This window comes from Dipodomys spectabilis, unplaced genomic scaffold (genome assembly GCF_019054845.1).
Source record: "Dipodomys spectabilis isolate Male_0828 unplaced genomic scaffold, ASM1905484v1 ptg000388l, whole genome shotgun sequence".
NCBI lineage: Eukaryota > Metazoa > Chordata > Mammalia > Rodentia > Heteromyidae > Dipodomys > Dipodomys spectabilis.
In genome coordinates, this window is record NW_024871065.1 from 801,775 (window position 1) to 820,802 (window position 19,028).

At 42.0% G+C, this 19,028-nt stretch overlaps 1 pseudogene; it reads right to left on the minus strand.

The window, feature by feature from the left end:
- Window positions 1-134: 134 nt before the first annotated feature.
- LOC122096757 lies at window positions 135-17,866 on the minus strand (annotated as a pseudogene).
- Window positions 17,867-19,028: the final 1,162 nt, after the last annotated feature.

The window sequence follows — 19,028 nt, forward strand, 5'->3', positions numbered from 1 at the left end:
TTACAGGTTATTGGTGGCCATGGAGGAATGCTTGGCACAGACAACCTGCCTGGAGCCTCACTGAAAGAAGAGTGAAAGATTCTGGCAAAAAGAACCAGTGATTGATTTGGCCTCCAGTGAAAACAGAAGTGTTCACCCTCTTCCTGGCCATTGTAGGTTCTAAGCAATTGAGATTTCTGTTTCACTCATGTAAAGTAAACATACCCAACAGGCTAGATCCATCCATCCCTTATATCCTTACAACACCCTGTGGGCCTCAGACAGCTTTGACTGCTGGAAAAATGAACATGAGAATGGGTCATTGGGAGAGGCCATGTCTCCCCTCCTCTGTTTGACTTGGAAGTACTGTGTCAAGCAGTTCTTGATACACTATGGGACTGGTCAGCTTCTCAGCCTCTCACTCCCTCAAACAGCTAGAATCACTTCTGTACTTAAAGCTGCCAGACACCTTGAGAAACTACCCTGGCAACCAGGAACTTGCACTCATCCTGTGAGTGCTGCTTCATTGCCAACTGAACTCTAAACACAGGGATCAGTGTTCCTGATACTGTTTCTGGGGAATGTGACTGAAATCCCTCTGATGGGACATGAGACAAGAACCTGTGGTTGTCTGAAGGAGAAGTAGCATCTGGATCTAGTTTTCTTTCTCTTCAAACTGCTTTTTTGCTACTTGCATGCTTTTGAGAGATTGAAAACTATAAAACTGGGCCAGGGAGAAAAACAACAACATTGGCACTTGTCATCCTCCTCTTCAAAATAGCAAAAAAAACCATGAATTTAATACTCCTCTTGAGCACCAGTCCTATATTGCTAAGATTAAATCCTTCTGGCCAAATTTATATTTCAAATACACTGAAAGAATAAAAAGGATTCTAAAGAAGAATAAGGGCTCAGGGTATAAAATGTATACTTCTTTATTTATACAAATAGGGTTTTAAAACAATCATATTTAAAAGAAATCTGCATTTTTACATTCACTGTCAGTGAGTTCCTGACAGAGAAGGCTGAGCATGATGATACATAGCAAGGTCCCACTGCAGGACAACAGTAGCTCAGGAAAGCACCATTTATTTGAGAAGCAGTAGGCAGGCTCTGGCATTCCTGTTGCACTGCTAGCAATGGGAAGTCTTAAACCTCTTCTTCCACAAGACTTCTTCAAATTCCCCCTGTTCATCAGCAGTGGCATCTTTGATTTGCTGGTACTTGGACACCGGGTCATTGATGTTGCTTTCAACCTCAGTGAACTCCATCTCATCCATGCCCTCACCTGTATACCAGTGCAAGAATGCCTTGTGCTGCAACATGGCACTGAACTGCTCTGAGGTGTGCTTGAGGGGTTCCTGGATGGCCGTGTTGTTGCCAATGAATGTGGCCAACATCGTGAGGCCATGTGTGGGAATGTCACACACAAGTGTCTTCACGTTGTTGGGGATCCATTCTGCAAAGTAGCTGCCGTTCTTGTTCTGCAAGTTGAGCATCTGCTCATCCACCTCCTTCATGGACATGCGGCCTTGGAAGATGGCAGCCGCTGTCAGGTAGAAGCCATGGCGGGGATCACAGGTGACCATCGTGTTCTTGGTGTAAACATCTGCTGGGTGAGCTTGGGCACTGAGAGAGCATTGTACTGCTGGCTGGCACGGCTAGTCAGGGGTGCAAGGCCAGGCATGAAGAAGCGCAGGCAGGGCAAGGACACCGTGTTCACAGCCAGCTTGCGCAGGTCTGCATTCAGCTGGGCAGGGAAGTGCAGGCAGGTGGTGACCTTGATCATGGTAGCCAACACCAGGTGGTTCAGGTCTCCATAGGTGGGCATGGGCAGCTTCAGGGTGTAAAAGCAGATGTCATACAGGGCCTTGTTGTCAATGCAGAAAGTTTCATCTGCATTTTCCACCAACTGGAGGACAGACAAGATGGTGTTGTAGGGTTAGGTGAGGATGATAGGGTTAGGTGGATAAAGGCTCAGCCCAGCACTGGGAACTAGAGTGTCTGGATGTTAGGGAGGAGGGGTGCCCGTTAGCCATCTCCCATGGACTATGATGACATATCAAATATGAAGTTGTCTGGTCTGAAACTCTGGCCAAATGGTTCCAATCTCACTGAGTCTAAGGTGCCAGTGTCCAACATCTTGGGCAAGGGCATGACACTGAAGGTGTTCATGATGCTGTCTGGGAACTCCTCTTGGATCTTGTTGAGAATCAGGGTGCCCATGCCTGACCTGGTGCCACCTCCCAGGGAGTAGGCCAGCTAGAAACCCTGGAGACAGACACACCTTTCTGCTCACCACTTCCAGCACTGACTCCACCAGCTCGGTTCCCTCTGTGTAGTGGCCCTTGGCCCAGTTATTGCCTGCTCTGTTCTGGCCTATCAGACACAAAGACATGATGAGACACATACTCCAGGAATAATGACTTTGCTGTACGTATTGTGAAGACTATAGGCTCCTCTGAGCAACTTTGGCTATTATTTTAGATACACTGGTGAAATAAAGGAAATGTTTTCTTTTTTGGGGTCCAGTCGTGGGCCTGAACTCTGGGCCTGGGCGCTGTCCCTCAGCTCTTCAGCTCAAGGCTAGTGCTCTACCACTTAAGCCACAGCACCACTTCTGGCTTTGTTTTCCTGATTATATGGTGCTGAGGAATCGAACCCAGGGCCTCATGCATGCAAGGCAAGCACGGTACTGCTGAGCCACCTTCCTAGCCCCCAGGAAATGTTTTCAATGTATCTGGGACCCTACAAATCAACCAGGTTCTAAAGAAAGTAAAGACAATGTGGAGGAAGATACATTTTAACCCAAACCACGTACTTCTAAAAATGAACAGAGCCTGGTGATGGGAAGGGGTCTTAGTGGTAGAGTGCTTGCCTCACATGCACAAGGCCCTGGGATCGATTCCTCAACACCACATAAACAGAAAAAGCCAGAAGGGATGCTGTGGTTCAAGCGGTAGAGTGCTTGCCTTGAGCTGAAGAGCTGAGGTACAGTGCTCAGGCCTAGAGTTCAAGCCCCACGACCGACCAAAAAAAATGAACAGAGCCTGCCTCAATACTGGAAAAGTACTTACTTTCACAAGAGGAACAGGAGAACAGAATGGTCAGAGGGAAGCTAAGCTGCAGGCACTTGTCTGCACCTTGCTCACACATAGCTGTGCTTTGATTTCTGGTGTCCTGAAATGGTTCCCTGTTATTGCCAGGTATTTGAAAGGGCCAGCAACGCTGAAACCTTGTTGGAGGCGTTCCCTGCTCGCTGTTCATTCCCTTCAGAGGCTGTTTGCAGACTGGTATTTATCTGTGCTGATTGAGTGGACAGGGACATGACTCCCGTGGACTGAAATAGGTGGGTTAGGTGAGGATGATATCTAGATGAATAAAGGCTCAGCTCAGCTCTGGGAACTGGAGTGTCTGGATGTTACAAAGGAGGGGTGCCTGTTAGCCATCTTCTATGGACCATGCTGACATACTAAATATGAAGTGTCTGGTCTGAAACTCTATGGTTCCGATCCTACTAAGTCTAAGGTGCCAGGCTCTAGGTCCACCATGATGGCCCGAGGAACATATTTGTTGCCTGTGGGAACAAGAGTTGACTTGGGCCTATACTTGACAAGGAACTTAGGAGCAGAGCTTATGATTCTAAGTGGCTCTCAGCATTCATTATATAAATTACAGCATTTCAGACATGGAAACAGAAAAGATATCTTGAGAATGAATCACCATGCAAGAGGCTTCAGCAACTTTAAGGACGTTTGCAGTTGTCTATTTCCATGCATTTTATTCCTTTGCTTTGGGCATGGTGGCTGAAATCTCAGCTACTCAGGAGGCAAAGATGAGCATCAGGCTTTGAGTGAGGCAAAAGAAAGATGACAACACCTTTTTTTGTTGTTGTTGTTCATGGTGGGGCTTGAACTCTGGGCCTGGGCACTGTCCCTCAGCTCTTCAGCTCAAGGCTAGCACTCTATCACTTGAGCCACAGTCCAACTTTCAGTTTTTTGAGTTGTTTATTGTAGATAAGGTTCTCAGGGACTTTCCTGCCCAGGTTGGATTTGAACGATGATTCTCATTTCTCAGCCTCCTGAGTAGCTAGGATTATTGGTGTGAGTCATCAGTGCCTATCAGCAAGAAGCTTTCTCTTTTTTGTTAATTTTATTTTTATTGTAAAGGTGCTGTATAGAGGAGTTACAGTTACATGAGTAAGGAAATGAGAACATTTATTGTCGAACATTGTTACCCACTCCTTTGTTGTTCTCCCACTATCCCTTCCCTTCCCCAATTAAAAGTAGCTAGGTGCAGAGCACCAGTGGCTCATGCCTATAATCTTAGCAACTGTGGAGTTGGAGATCATCACTGTTCAAAGCCAGCCTGGGCAGGAAAGTCTGTGAGACTCTTATCTCCAATAAACTGATAGAAAACCAGAAATGGCACTGTGGCTTAAGTGGTAGGGCTGCTTGTCTTGAACAGAAGAGTTGGGGCACAGTGCATAGGCCCAGAGTTTAAGTGCCACTGCCGACAAAAAAAACAAACAAATAAAACAAAAGAGCCAGGTGTGGCTCTTCAGCAAGTAGATGTAAGGGAAATTCAAGCATAATGCTTTCCTGGGGAAAATACATAAAATTCATATTTCTTGTGTTATAATTTTTCAATAATTGTTATCAAATAGCACATTTCCCTGTATTCAAATACTCAGAGCAACCTTGGGCAATTACTTGCAATTTGCCATTTAACCTGATTTTTCAAAAGGGATATCAGTTAAAATGATATAAACATGAGTTTGAGACTGCCCCCTTCCTAAACAATGACATGAAGAAAACTGGCCATCCTGCCTGATATACAGGATCTAATAAAGACACAACATAAAATACTGTTCATAGCAGTGACACAATTCCACACAACGACTCTCAACCAAGGAACCACAAGATTAAAGTCTTATATCTTACTTAAGCAATATCACCACAAAATACGAAGGTGAGGACATCCCCAAATGTAGATCTATAAAACTCAAATACATTAAATAGCTCTGTCCTTTTGTTTGCACTTTTTCATTGGTTTATTACACAGGAAAACCAATTATCTACGATTCTGTTTGTATACAATGATGTAGAATGGAAACTCTTTATATAAAATTAAATGAATTTCACATTGACAGTTACAAAAACTGACAATCTACTCTGTAGACTTCAGTAAGGTTGTTTGTATTAGGAAAGACAATATATATCACTTAAAAGCAGTGTTTACACATTATTATTGGGTTTTTCTACATCACAACAATGTTTTTTACTTTAAAAACCTTAAAAAGAATTTATTGTTGGCTAAGTATTCATATTCAAAATGCTGAAGTCCAGAAGTGTTATAGATTTCAGGGTGAGACACTTTATTTATGCTTTATGATTTGGACTATTCACATATATATTAATGACTGAACATCCATCTTTAAAATTTTCAATTTCAAAAATTTTTTTTAGAAATTTAATCTGTATTTTAAAGAGGGCAATGCAACTGGGCTCTGGTTGCTGAAGGGTGAAATTCTAGCTACTCAAAAGTCTGAGATCTTAGGATCGCAGATTGAAGCCAGCTGGGGCAGGAAATTCTGGGAGACTCTCATTTCCAAGAAACTACCTGAAATAGTTGGTGTCATGCCACCTCCTGCGGAGTCTGCATGAGATCGCCTTAGACAAAGAGCTTTAAGGAAGCATGCCTGCAGGAAGGGGGTGTTGGTTCAAGGCTTCCCATACACTTGGCTGCACCTTTATAGCCTCTACCTTTATTCTTACTATATTCTTCTTGGCTGTACATTCATTGCTTTTATTCTCGTTTTGGCTATTTTTCTATTGATCCGTGAACAGAGCATGTTGTTTCTTTCCAGTCCAATAGAGATGACTTCTCTAAATAATAAAGACTAGGACCAAAGATTAAATGTGGGTGATGCCCCAATCAATCATCTGATGTGATGCTGCCTCCAAAAACTCCTACAACTTCACAAGCGGTTTTGCGGCTCACGCATAGTAAACATAAAAACTTAAAATTTCCAAATATGTTACAATAAGCAGAATTAATGAATTAAACTAAGCTAGAAGGAGTTATCCCAGAAGCCCAGAGAGTTCTAAAAAAAGGAACCCCTGGTAATAGAAGGAAAAGAAAGATTGAAGAGATGAAGGACAATGCCTATGCCCAGAGTTGAAGCCCCATGACAAAAAAAAAAAAAAAAATCCAGCTGTGGCTAGTCAGCAAGTACAGGTAGGGGGAATTCAGTAAAAGGCTTTCCTGAGGAAATTCACAAGTGTATACTCAAAAATTAAAACAAAATATATGGTGGAGGGGCTCAGGTGGATACAGCACTTGACTTACAAGATTGAGGCCCCAAATTCGAACTACAATACCACCCTAAGAAAGGCAGGAACTCCTTCCTTGTCATTAGTATTCCCCAGGGACCTATTCTGCCACAGTATTGGAAGCCAGACAGGAGACACTCACTAGCTGCCTCGTTGTAATATACCTCGATTCTCTGCAGCTGTAAGCTGCTGTCTACATAATAGTTGCCAGTGCAGTCAATGTTGTGCTCATCGCTTAGCATTTCCCAAAACTGAGATGGAACTAGAAGTGTATTATGGCCTAGAATGTTAACTGTCCAAACAATGGATTTTAAAAGAACTATAAGAAACCCAAGTCCTGTTGACACAAATATTTTTGTAAAAAAATTAATTTTTTAAATTAAAAAAAGCACAAAAATTGATGGTATTTTAGTTTTGTTAATCTCTTTGCTATCTGGCTGAATAGAAGACATCTGGGTTCTCCTAAGTTTATTCCATCTTACGGGATACCATATTCTGTTTGGATTCTATGATGAGAACCTGGCCTTATATGGACATGAAATTGCCAAAGCAGTAACTTGAAGACTCAGCTAGAAGGGTCTCCAGAACCCCAAGGGTCCTCAGAGCATGCACCGACAACCACGGATTTAGAAAACACCCAACTTAAGGGAACTGAGATAGGGCATGAAAACTCAGAGAAATTTGCATTAAGGTGGATGAACTGTTCTCAATTATCTAATACTCATCAGTTGACAAAAAGGGAATCCTCTGTATCTGTCAGCTCAAAGACACTGCACTCCTTTCTTTCAAATCAGACCAAAAATGCATTAGTCTATTCCCAAGAAACTAAGTACAATGACTTGAGTCTCAGGTAAGACTAAGACATGCAAGGGATTTGAAACCACCCCAGCTTTGCTTAAAAAACCACACCCACCTGGGCCACACAAATTAGGGAAATTGGGGAAACTATCTGGGGGACTTGATTTCTAGGAGGTTAGGGACTACTATGGAGCCCCACCTACCTCAGCCTAGACATGACCACCACCACCTGCACCCTCCAACCCCGTCCTCTTCCTCCTCATCCCCCTAAATTTGAGACTAGGATCCTAGGCCAGTGTCTTGCTCCCCTTTGCGCCAATCTGGTTGCCAAAGTGGCTTGCCTGTATGTACACGATCTCCCTCACGGTGTAGGGCTGCAAAGCAGTTGGATGCGTGTCCTCAGCAGTGGTGTACACAGAGGAAAACAGGTAGGGCTGGGGAGCAGGAATCTGACACAGCCAACTCAGATCCCCATTTAAACCTCTGGTTGTTACGGGGCAGAGGAGATGGGGTGGACTTGATAGGCAGAGCCAGCAGGTGCTCCAACTCAGTCTGCCTACTGCTGGGTAATCAGAGATAGCTACCTGTTATCACTTAGCCCTGGCATCCAGCTGTCAGCCTCAAGTCAATTAGCACAGCTGCCACTCTATTTGGAACCTCTTGCCACACTGCCATCCACCTCCCACCCTGACTCACAAGAGAGGCTGAACCCTGGGATCCAGGAAGCAAGAGGAGGGGCTTCCTCTACACAAGGTACTTGTGCCAGAAGCCAAGAACAAGCCTACCATCTATTTTTGATAGGAGGGCCTAGAACTGAAGGGCCACATTCTGTTGGATTCCATGACTGATTTCCATTCTGGGAAGAGTCAGGGGCTTAGGGCCTTGCCTTCATACTCAAGTTTTCTTTTCTTTTCTCTTAAAAGCAGCTTGCTTTATTACTTAAGCCATAGGTCTACTACAGTCTACTTTTTGTTTCATTTGGCTTCTGCTCCAAGCGTGAGAACTCAGCTCCTGCTCTCTCTCTCTCTCTCTGTGTGTGTGTGTGTGTGTGTGTGTGTGTGTGTGTGTGTGTGTGTGTGTGTTTGGCCGGAGTTAGGCACGTTGGTGTTAGGGCTTGAAATTAAGGCCTGGTGACTCTTTCTGAGATTTTTACTATTATTGAGATTAGGAGATTACCTAAATTTCTCTTATTTCAGAATATTGTGGAATAGTGATATTTAGTTGAAGTCACAAACATATTTTAACCTTCATAATGCAAATTGTCATTATTATGGTCGATAAAGTTTGTGAATTCTATAAGCTTTGACAATACAATTCTATAAGCTTTGACAATACAATTATTTCTTCCAGGTGATATATACATTTCTTTCCTTTTGCTTATTGTAAGACGTTCTGTCTTTCACTCTCATTCCTCTCCTCTCTTTCTGAGGTTTTATTGATTTACTTAGTTAACTGAAGGGTAGATGGCTCTACTACTTGAGCCACAGCTAAACTGCTGCCTTTTTTAAGTGATTAATATGAGGCAAGAATTCCATGGGTAGTCCAGGGCAGTACAGAGAGGCTTGAAATCTGAGGATCAGAGTTGAAAGTCAGCCTGGGCAGGAAAGTCAATGAGCCTCTTATCTCCAGTCAACCTAATAGGTGGAAGATAGTAGAGCTGTAGCCTTGAGCAAAACACTTCAATTTTAAGTCCCTCGACTGAACACACTGAAGCAAGTTTCATGGACTTTCCTGTCCAGTATGGCTTTGAACCATGACCTACAGATTTCTGTTTCCTTAGCACTCAGAATTATAAGTGTGAGTCAACATTTACAAATCTTTAATTACCTCTTCTTTCACCTTTTCAGTTATTTATTATTTCTTTCTTTTTGGCATTTGTTATTAGGCACTAGCTATTATGCTGATTTTTTGTTTCCCTTGAAACTACCATGACCTACAACTTTGACCACAGGTAAACTACAGGCTGTTTTTCTTTTTTGCAGCTCTTTTTCTAGGGCTTAAACTCAGGTCACAGTGACTGAGGTTCTATTTTTTTTTAATTGAGTGGTGGTTCTTAGGTCTTGAAATTAAGTCATGATGACTTTCCTTGAGGTTTATTTATTTTTACCTTAATAGTAGCTGGTTTCACTACTTGAGCCACAGCTCAACTTTTGCATTTTTTTGTGGTTAATAGGAGATTAGAATATCAATAGAAAGTCAAGAGCATTACAGAAAGGACTGAAATCTGAGAATCATGTTTCAATGCCAGTCTTGGGCAAGAAAGTCAATGAGACAATTATCTCTAATAACCACCTAGAGGTTGGAAGATGTAGACCTGTAGCCATGAGCAAAACATAGCAAGTTCAAGCCCCCATACTGAACACAGTAAAATATGTCTCCTGTACTTTCCTGCCTGGGCTGGCTTGAACCAAAGTCCTCAGTTTTCAGTAATCTGAGCAGGTAGAATTACAGTTTTGATTTAGAAGGCCTTAATATGCTCCCTTTCCACCTTTTCATTTATTTGATTGTCCCTTCCCCCTTTTTCAAAGTTCATGTCCTTTATTATTAGGGCCTACTCATTTATGCTCAGTATTTAATTAATTAATTTATTGATATTGTCAGTTTTGGGGCTTGAACTCAATGCCTAGGAACTGTCCATCGGGGACACAGCAGGCACACTACTATTTTCAGACATAGTGCCACTTCTACTTAGTTGGAAAAAACAGTCACCAGGGGACCTTTTAGCCGAGGCTGGCTTCCAAATGTGATTCTCAGATCTAAGCTTCCTGAGTAGCAAGGATTACAGGCATGAGCCAGAGGCACCTGGCTTGTTTTTTTTAGATCAAAACTAGCAGGCTCTATATTTAGGCCACACTACTTCACTGTCCATGAGATTTTTGGCCTTTTGTTTTTTGCTCAAAGCTAGCAGGAACAAAAACTCAACTACTGAGGTCTTTTTTTTGGGGGGGGAGGAGGCTTGAATTCAAGGCCTAGTGACTCTCGCTGAGGGTTGTTTTGTTTTGTTTTGGGTATTTTGTTTTTCATTTCAAAGCTAGCAGGCTCTACTACTTGAGCCTCAGCTCAACTTCTGCCTCTATTTTTCTTTTAGTGGTTAATAGTAAATAAGAGTCCCATGGGAACCAAGGCACTACACAGTATCCTAAAATCTAAGGATTACAGATTAAAGCCAGCCTGGGCTAGAAAGTCCATCAGTCTCATCTCCAATTCAGCACATGATACAGGAAGTAGTATTTTTAAACTTGAGTAAAAACCCTCAAGTTCAAGCCCATGTCTAGCACACTCAAAAAGAAGTTAGTTGGACTTTCCTGCCCAGGCTGGATTCGAACTGTGATCTTTACATTTCAGCTTGGATTAAAGATATGAGTCTATATTATAAAAAACTAATTGGCTCTTTTCTTCGTCAAATACATTTATGTATTTGTTGGTTCTCTGTCTTGTTTTTAGGGCCTCACCAATCCTGCTGAAGGATAGAATGCTCTAAAACTTTAGTAACAGTTGCAATTTGGTTCATTTTTTGGTTTTGGTGGTTAGTAGGAGGTAAGTATAGACACTCCCACAAGGTCCTGACTTATACTGATTGCGGTTCATTGTCAGGAGACAAGGAAAGTTCATGAGACTCTTATCTCAAATTAACCTCCAAAAGATTGGAAATGGTCAAGCAAAAACTTGTAGATCATATCCTAGAAAGGAACACACACATACTCATACACACACACACACACACACACACACACACACACACACACACACACACACACACACACACACACACACACAATGGGCTTTCCTGTCCTGGTTGGCTTGGAATAGTAATGCTCAGTTTCAGTGTTTTGAGTAGCTAGAATTTCAAGTGTGAGCCACCAGTTTCTTGTTAATTTTTATCATTTTTAAGACTCTTTGTGCTCTCTTGCACTTTTTAAAAAAATTTATTTTGTGGTTGTCTTAGTGCTAGATCTGTTTTTCACTTACCTTTTTTAAAACTTTTTTTCTTAGCTTTTTCTTAGCTTTTTTTTATGCTCAAGGTTGCTGCTCTACCACTTCAGCCACAGTTCCACTTCTTTTTGCTGATTAGTTGGGAATAGGAGGCTCATTGATTTTCCTGCCCAGGCTGGCTGTGAACCACAGTCCTCAGGTTTGAGGATACTGTGTAGTGCCCTTGGCTTCCTGTGGGAAACTTCTGTCCTATTTACCACCAGAAGATAAAGAGTGTGGGGCAGAAGTTGATCTGTGGTTCAAATAAGAGAGCCTGCTAGCTTTGAATTAAAAAAAAATACTTGGAAGTCTAATTCTGGTACTAATTGTACACTATTCAAACAAAACAAAACAAAAAAAAACAAAAACAACTTATGCACAGTGACCAGGTAATAAGGATTCCTAACTGATAACCTGAACTCATTTCCCAAAGCCTTTTTTAGATATATATGGTCATTTGTGTCAGCTGAGGAGAGATTAAAGAACAAGGCTTTACAGGCCAGTTACTCAGGACTTGGAAATCAGGATCCATTGGCAAAGCTTTTCAGAAAATGACTAAAAACTCACTCTTCACAATTCCAAATGGTTCTTCCCTCTGTGCAAGGGAAAGAGGGATGAGAAGGAAGAAATATGGGAACTAAGAACCCTCAAACAAGGTAAGTTATGTTAACTTTATTAGATAAAGTAAAACATAGGTGTACGGTGTGCAATCCAGAAAAGGACATGTCACCTCTGTGTGGATCCCAGTTAATTTAGTTAATCGATGGTAAGGAGTAAAACCCACTATTGTATTTATAGAAAGGAGGTACATGGCAGGCAAGTCAGTTCACTAACCTCAAGGATTTTGAACATAAAGGAGTGAAAGTGTTGACTCTGTTTGGGTAACAGGAAGGAACAGAGCTGAGGAGGACTGAGATGTGCAGACATTCCCCAAGAATGATCTCACTGACATCAAGTCTTCAGATGCATGCTGGTTGCCAGTGGCTTATGCCTGTAATCCTACTCAGAAGGCTTAGATCTGAGGATTGTGGTTTGAAGCCATCTGGGATAAGAAAGTTTGTAAGTCCTTTATGTTTTACAACTCAAGAATATTCATATTTGTTGCTAATTGCAACCCAAGGCAGTGCAATAGCATACCAAGCTGAAGAAAATTAGAAAATACACGGACAGGTATAGAGAAAAAGAAAAAAAAAATCAATGAGGACCTGGGGTCCCAAGGCTTACTGGCACTTGGGCCCCAGGTCATACAAGCAATCATATTTATTTGGATTCACACTGGGAAGGTTACCATGGATACATGCAAAAATGAAGCTTCTATATAGCAATCAGAGCCACCACAGTGAGTGAGAAACACTGGTTCCCTTTTTGTTTTGAGAAAGGAGAATGCAACCTAGAGAAAATCCAGACATTTGGTCTATTTTATCTAGCTTCCTAGGTTAAGTTGTCAATTCTTTTACCTCCCAGGCTTCAAGGCATTTAAAGCACTATGGAAGGGGGCAATAGCTTAACACTCTCCACAGCTGTGCTTTTTTTTTAAATTGTGAAAATACCATACAGAGGAGTTACAATTACATTGACAAGATAGTGAGTACATTTCTTATCAAGCATTGTTGCCTCCTCCTTTGTTTCCCCTTACCATCCCTTCCCCTCTCAACCCCCCTTCCTTCCCCCTACCCCCTACCGAAGTTGTAAAGTTCATTTTTCAACATAACATCTTATACATTTCATTGTTTTAATGGGGTCACCTGTAACCCTATTTATATATATATATTTTTTATTGTGAAAATACCATACAGAGGAGTTACAATTGCATGGGCAAGATAATGAGTACATTTCTTATCAAGCATTGCTGCCTCCTCCTTTGTTTTCCCTTCCTATCCCTTCCCATCTCCCATCCCTCCCCACGTAGCGCCCCCCCACCCCTCCCTCCAGGTCTTCCTACATCCCCCCAAAGTTGTAAAGTTCGCTTTTCGACATAACGTGTTGTACATCTCATTCTTGCAATGGGTCCACCAGTATCCCTATTTAAACAATTTGTTTTTTTTTCCTTCCTTTCCACAAATTATACCAACATCAACTACAGTGAAAGCAGGGCTAATACCATGGGGAGGTACATACAAAGCAACAAAGAAATCATTTTATAAATATGTTGGAAACAATCTCAAGAAAGAAAAAAAACATTTGAATCCTTATCTTGGGGTTCATTTCACGTAACATCAACTTGTCTGACAGTTTCTGTTTGTCTCAGACATATACTAGTTATTTCAAATAAGGGAAACCATGGGACTTATATTTCTTTGGGCCTGGCTTACTTCACAGAGCTGTGTTTTAACCTTTGCATAGTCAGCTCTCAGCTTTCTGAGTACTATTCAGGTGATGTTCCAACCTCTCAAACCTTTTCCAGGTTCAACAGCTCAGCTTGAGTCTCCTACACCTATTAATATTAATAGTATGGATTACAAACAGTAAAAAGAGAAAAATAACATTATACATTTAAACAGAAATAACTGACTTCATTCATTTATACAGGACAAAAAATTTAGCACTGCTGTTTAAGTCACTAATAACACTTTTTTAAGATATACTTTCATGGCTTTCATAAAACTTCCTATATAGTCCTTAGAGTGTCTTTTTACCTCCCATTTTTATTTATTGCATTTGCATAGTAGTATATCATCCTTAAAATCATATCACCTCATAATTAAAGTTTATCTTGTAAGTAAATACTTGTGAGACTTCAATAAAATATCAAAAAAGCTGAAAGTGGAGCTGTGGCTTAAGAGCTATAGTACAAGCCTTGAGCAAAAGAGACTCAGGGGCACTGTCCAGACCCAAAGTTGAATCTCTAGTGTCCACACATACACCCCCCCCCACCCCAGACCCCACACACAATCAGATGATAATGTCTACGAAGTTCTTCCTTAGGATGATCTTGGTGACGTCAGCAACTGTATCAAGTTTCTCTCTCTTACATGCATTTGTGGTAGTAGACAGCAGAGTCACTGTAGTATAACACATGTCTAAGACCTGGCATTAGCAAAGGCTATCATGTAACATATCCAACATATAGTCCAGCTCTCTTGATGGTAGATCTGCACATCTTGGGACTTGATGGGACCCATGTATTCTTCAACTAGCTTTCCCATCCTCTGTGCCACCTGCTGCAATGATTCATTATCCACACCAAATAGGCTTTCATAACCTTTCCCTAATTATCTGAATACTGGATGCCAGAGATGTCACGGAGACACTCTCTGGCTATTCCCCTCCCTGACAGTCCATTTTACCTCCTATGCTCTCCTCACAGATGTGGGCAATGGTCTCTGAGAGACTTCGTGCCTGATCTTGGAGAGATTTAGTTTTATTGTATCCATAAGCTTTGGGAAATCATGCAGTGAAGGGTCCAGGTTAGGAACATAGCTCCTCCTTCTGGAGGTTTTCCTGTATGTTCTCTTGGCCATTGAACAGAAGTGGGGTCTCTGAAAGGGAACTTATATGGTGTTCTCTGTCTGTCTTGGTCCATATAACATAGAACCACTTTCCCATCCCTTTAATGATTTAGACATGCTCCATGTGATTTGTGCTGCACTGCTCTCAATGAAGTAACAACGTAGAGGACACAACTGGATGTTGTGTGGATAGCTGTCCATACTTGGGCATGAGTCCCCTTCCAGGCAGGACCCATAACTCCATGCTGGGAAAGTGAGAGGAAGATTAGCTGGCTTATATCTGTGTAATCTGAATGACCCCAGGAGGTATTGAGGCCTCCTCTTCATGCCCATGGCCCCTCAGCATATTGATAAAGAATGACACACCATGCCCAATCATCACCAAAATGCTCACCTGGTCCTGGGTATTATCACCACTGTCTCACCCACTTCTAGCAAATTCTCTTTTTCAAGGCCTTGCCAATCCTCCTCCTTGCATTCTCAGTTAAAATACTGCTATCCATGAATAAAGAGCAGAAGACAAGGAAGCAGGTACCCTAGGGAAAGTAAATACTGGATCTCTTCCATGGTGAGAAGATAATGCAACCTGCAACTATAGAATAGCGAAGGAGTTAAGATGGTTGTGCACACAGTTTGTGCAGAAAAAAATGCCAGACCTAGTATGCCCTGTTCAGAGTTTCAGTCCATAATCGTCTCTAACAAGGACATCTCAGGTACAGATAAACCAAGTTCATAGTGTCTTTCCTTCTTTTATTCTGTGCCTTTCTGGGGCTTGCACTCAGGAAATGGATACTATCCCTGTAGTTTATGTTTTTCCCCTCAAGGCTACTGCTTTACCACTGGAGCCACAACTCTACTTCTAGGTTTTTTTGTACATAATTGGAGATAAAAGTCGTATAGGCTTTCCTACCCAAGTTGGCTTCAATCACTGATCCTCAGCCTCATGAATAGCTAGGATTACAGGCTTGGCCACTGAGCCTGGCAGCAATACTCTTCCTTTTTTATTTCCTTTTCTTTATTTTTTTTGTAAGTTATGGGCCTGAATTCTGGGCTTGGGCACTGTCCCTCATCTCTTCAGATCAAGGCTAGTGCTCTACCACTTGAGCCACAGTGTGCCTTCCAGCTTTCTTTCTGCTTATATGGTACTGAAGAATTGAATTCAGGGCCTCATGAATGCAAGGAAAGCACTCTACAATTGAGCCACCTTCCCAGACTCATCTTTCCTTTTCTTAAAAAAATATTATTAGGAATATGACGTTCAGAGGGGTAACAGTTAAGTCAGTTAAATTAAACAGTTGTCAGGTAATGAATACATTTTTGGGGGACAATTACACCCCTTCCCTTGCTCTCAGTTTATCCCTTCCACTGTGGCTTTTTTTGTGGTTAACTGGAGATAAGAGTCTTCCAGACTTTGCTGCCCAGGGTGACTTTGAACCACAATCCTCAGACATCAGTCTGCTGATGAGCTAGGATTAGAGGCTTGAACTTTAAAGTCAGGATGACTGTTCTGAAGATTGTTCTATATTGCCTATGGGCTGTGGGCCTGAATGGACTTAGGCAGTGAATGCCAGGCAGGTCTGTCATCCGGAAGCATGTGTCCTACTTAAGCCTGACTGGCTCTCAGAACAGGTAAGTGATGCTTTCAGAGCAAGAACCAGTGTGTACTAGCTCAACAGAAGTCCTCACTATATTTATCTCATTCAACAACTACTGGGTTGCTTATATTATCAACACTTTCTTTTTTAAGAACATTTGTATTGTAAGATTGAAGTAACTACAGATTTGTAATGGCCTAGGAATATATGTGTGTTATCAGATTTAATATCCAAACTACATAACTTCTCTGAATCATGTTTTATTTATCTTAAAGTAGTTCTTGAATAATACTCTTTATTAGTAATGATATTATTAATATAAGTATTAAAGTTCTTCAAACAAGTTTCTCTTATTAGATGAATCCTTACAGTGACATTGATATTACTTTCTTTTTTTTGGGGGGGGGGGTCCAGTCGTGGGGCCTGAACTCTGGGACTGGGCGCTGTCCCTCAGCTCTTCAGCTCAAGGCTAGTGCTCTACCACTTGAGCCAAAGCGCCACTTCCAGCTTTTTTCTTATGTGGTGCTGAGGAATCGAACCCAGGGCCGCGAGCATGCAAGGCAAGTGCTCTACCACTGAGTCACCTTCCCAGCCCCAAAGATTCTTTTTTTTTTTTTTGGTTGGCCGTGGGGCTTGAACTCTGGGCCTGGGCTGGGCGCTGTCCCTCAGCTCTTCAGCTCAAGGCGAGCGCTCTACCACTTGAGCTACAGCGCCACTTCTTACAGTGACATTGAAAGCATCTTCTGTAGCAGCAATGGAAAAGATACTTGGTGAATACTAAGAATGAGGGATGAGAAGTGTGAAAAACAGAACTAAGAGACTTACAAGTGTGACTGGGAAACATCTTCCACAGAGCAGAATCCCAGACTTTTGAAGGTTAGTCGGTCTGAGAATAGGTCTTCAACCAGTTCACGTGACCACATGGGTGAGTCTCAATGTTGCCACATAGATATTATTTTGATTCCTATATGAAACACTCATGTCTGATGGGCTTTCACAACACCAGATTTATGAAAGTTTGCTGTCTTCTTTCCTTCAATATTACTTCACACTTCAATATTGAGTGCATTTTTTTCTTTTAAAACATGAAAACTCAACACCATCTTTTGGACTAAGGTGTTTCCTGTCTCCCTAAAAATAGCTCTGTTATTTAAGAGGCTTCCTGACAGGTTCCAGTGCCTCACTTCTTTAATACTAGCTACTCATGAGGCTGGGATTTGAAGATCAGAGTTGAAGCCTGCCATGGTAGGAGAGTCCATCAGAATCTCATCTCCAATCAATTAACAAAAAAGCCAGAAGTGGAGCTGTGGATGAAGTGGTAGAGCAGCAAAAAAGGCATAAGGGCAGGTTGCACTCAGCCTCAGCCTGAGCCCCAGCCCAGCCTTCAGGCACACACACACACACACACACACACACACACACACACACACACACACGTGTCTTCCTGCCAGGCTTGTCCATGGGGTCCCATTAAATCGTTGGAGACCTGTCTTCAAATGGACTCACCCTTGTATTCACATTAATGTGGAAATTGGCTCTCAGTCACCTATAGATCTATTGGTTCAGGTTGTGTATTTTGCATCCCACTTCCTCTGCTTGTTTTCTGAGGTGAGTTTTGTAGCTCAAAACAGCTGTCCATACACTTCAAGATGCTGCTTATGGTCCCAGGGCCTGCATTCACACTCCAAATGGAAAAATAAAATATAACCTGAGACCGTCTGCTTACTTTGAGGACCATCTATCCAGGCAAGGGCAGCTCCCTATGAATGGCATACTGGAAGCCAGGCTCAGGGTGTTCAAACAGACAGAAGCGAGGTGTGGAGGGCTTGAGTTGTTCTGAGGAAAAGCAGAGAATGGAGGAAGACAGAGAAACTGGGAAAAGACAATCTACCTTCCCATGTTTCCTTGCAGTTCCTGATCAATAGTATAACCTTTGCTAACTGTTCTGCTGTGTGTGTGTGTGTGTGTGTGTGTGTGTGTGTGTGTGTGTGTGTGTGTCTCCGTGAATGTTTGCATGTACACAGTAGTTCTGGGCCTTGAATTCAAGGGCTGGGCACTGGGATGTCAGGATGAATGTGAGCAAGTATATCATATGCGTGTGTGGAAGTAACTCCATCAAACCTCTCAGTGTGTGCAACTAGTATATACTAATGAAAGTGAAAAAATGATTAAGCAATGCTCAAACTCCTTCCTAAGCTATTTAGAGATAACTTTAAAAAGTATGAGAAAGCATTGTTGGTAGGGGATATGAAAACAGCTAGTTAAAACTATGGGATTATTCAAGCCAGGTCCTAGTGGCTCATACTTGTACTCCTAGATGCTCAGGAAGCTGAGAACTAAGGATCATTATTTGAAACCTGCCTAAGCTGGAAAGTTATGACACTCTATATAAGATATACTACTCAGAAAAAGCTCAAAGTGGTGCTCTGGGACTCAAGCGGTAGAGTGCCCTAAGTTCAAACCACAGGACTGGCAGAAAAAAAAAGAAATAGTCCAAACTTAAGATGTCTAGGGAGTTTTAGAATAAATATCCTATAAAAACAAATTACTATATCTTGGGGTTCATTTGTTGTTGTTGTTTTAGATTTATTATGTAAGTGTTTGGTTTCCTTTGTATATTCTTCCCCCTGTGGTATATCCCCTGTTGTCACTGTGCTTGACTTTGATACCCTGCATCTTGTAGATACATTTTTCTAATTTGGGGAGGGGAAGGGAAATAACAAAATGCTAAAACAAGGACACAGGATGACTCGTTGCAACAATGACACCCATAAGACAGTATGTTGGAAATGAACTTTACAACTTCGGGTGGGGAGGGGAGGAGTGTGGGAGGTGGGGGAGGTAAGGGATAGTGGAAGATAAACAAGGGAAGGGGTAACAATGCTTGACCAGAAATGTAC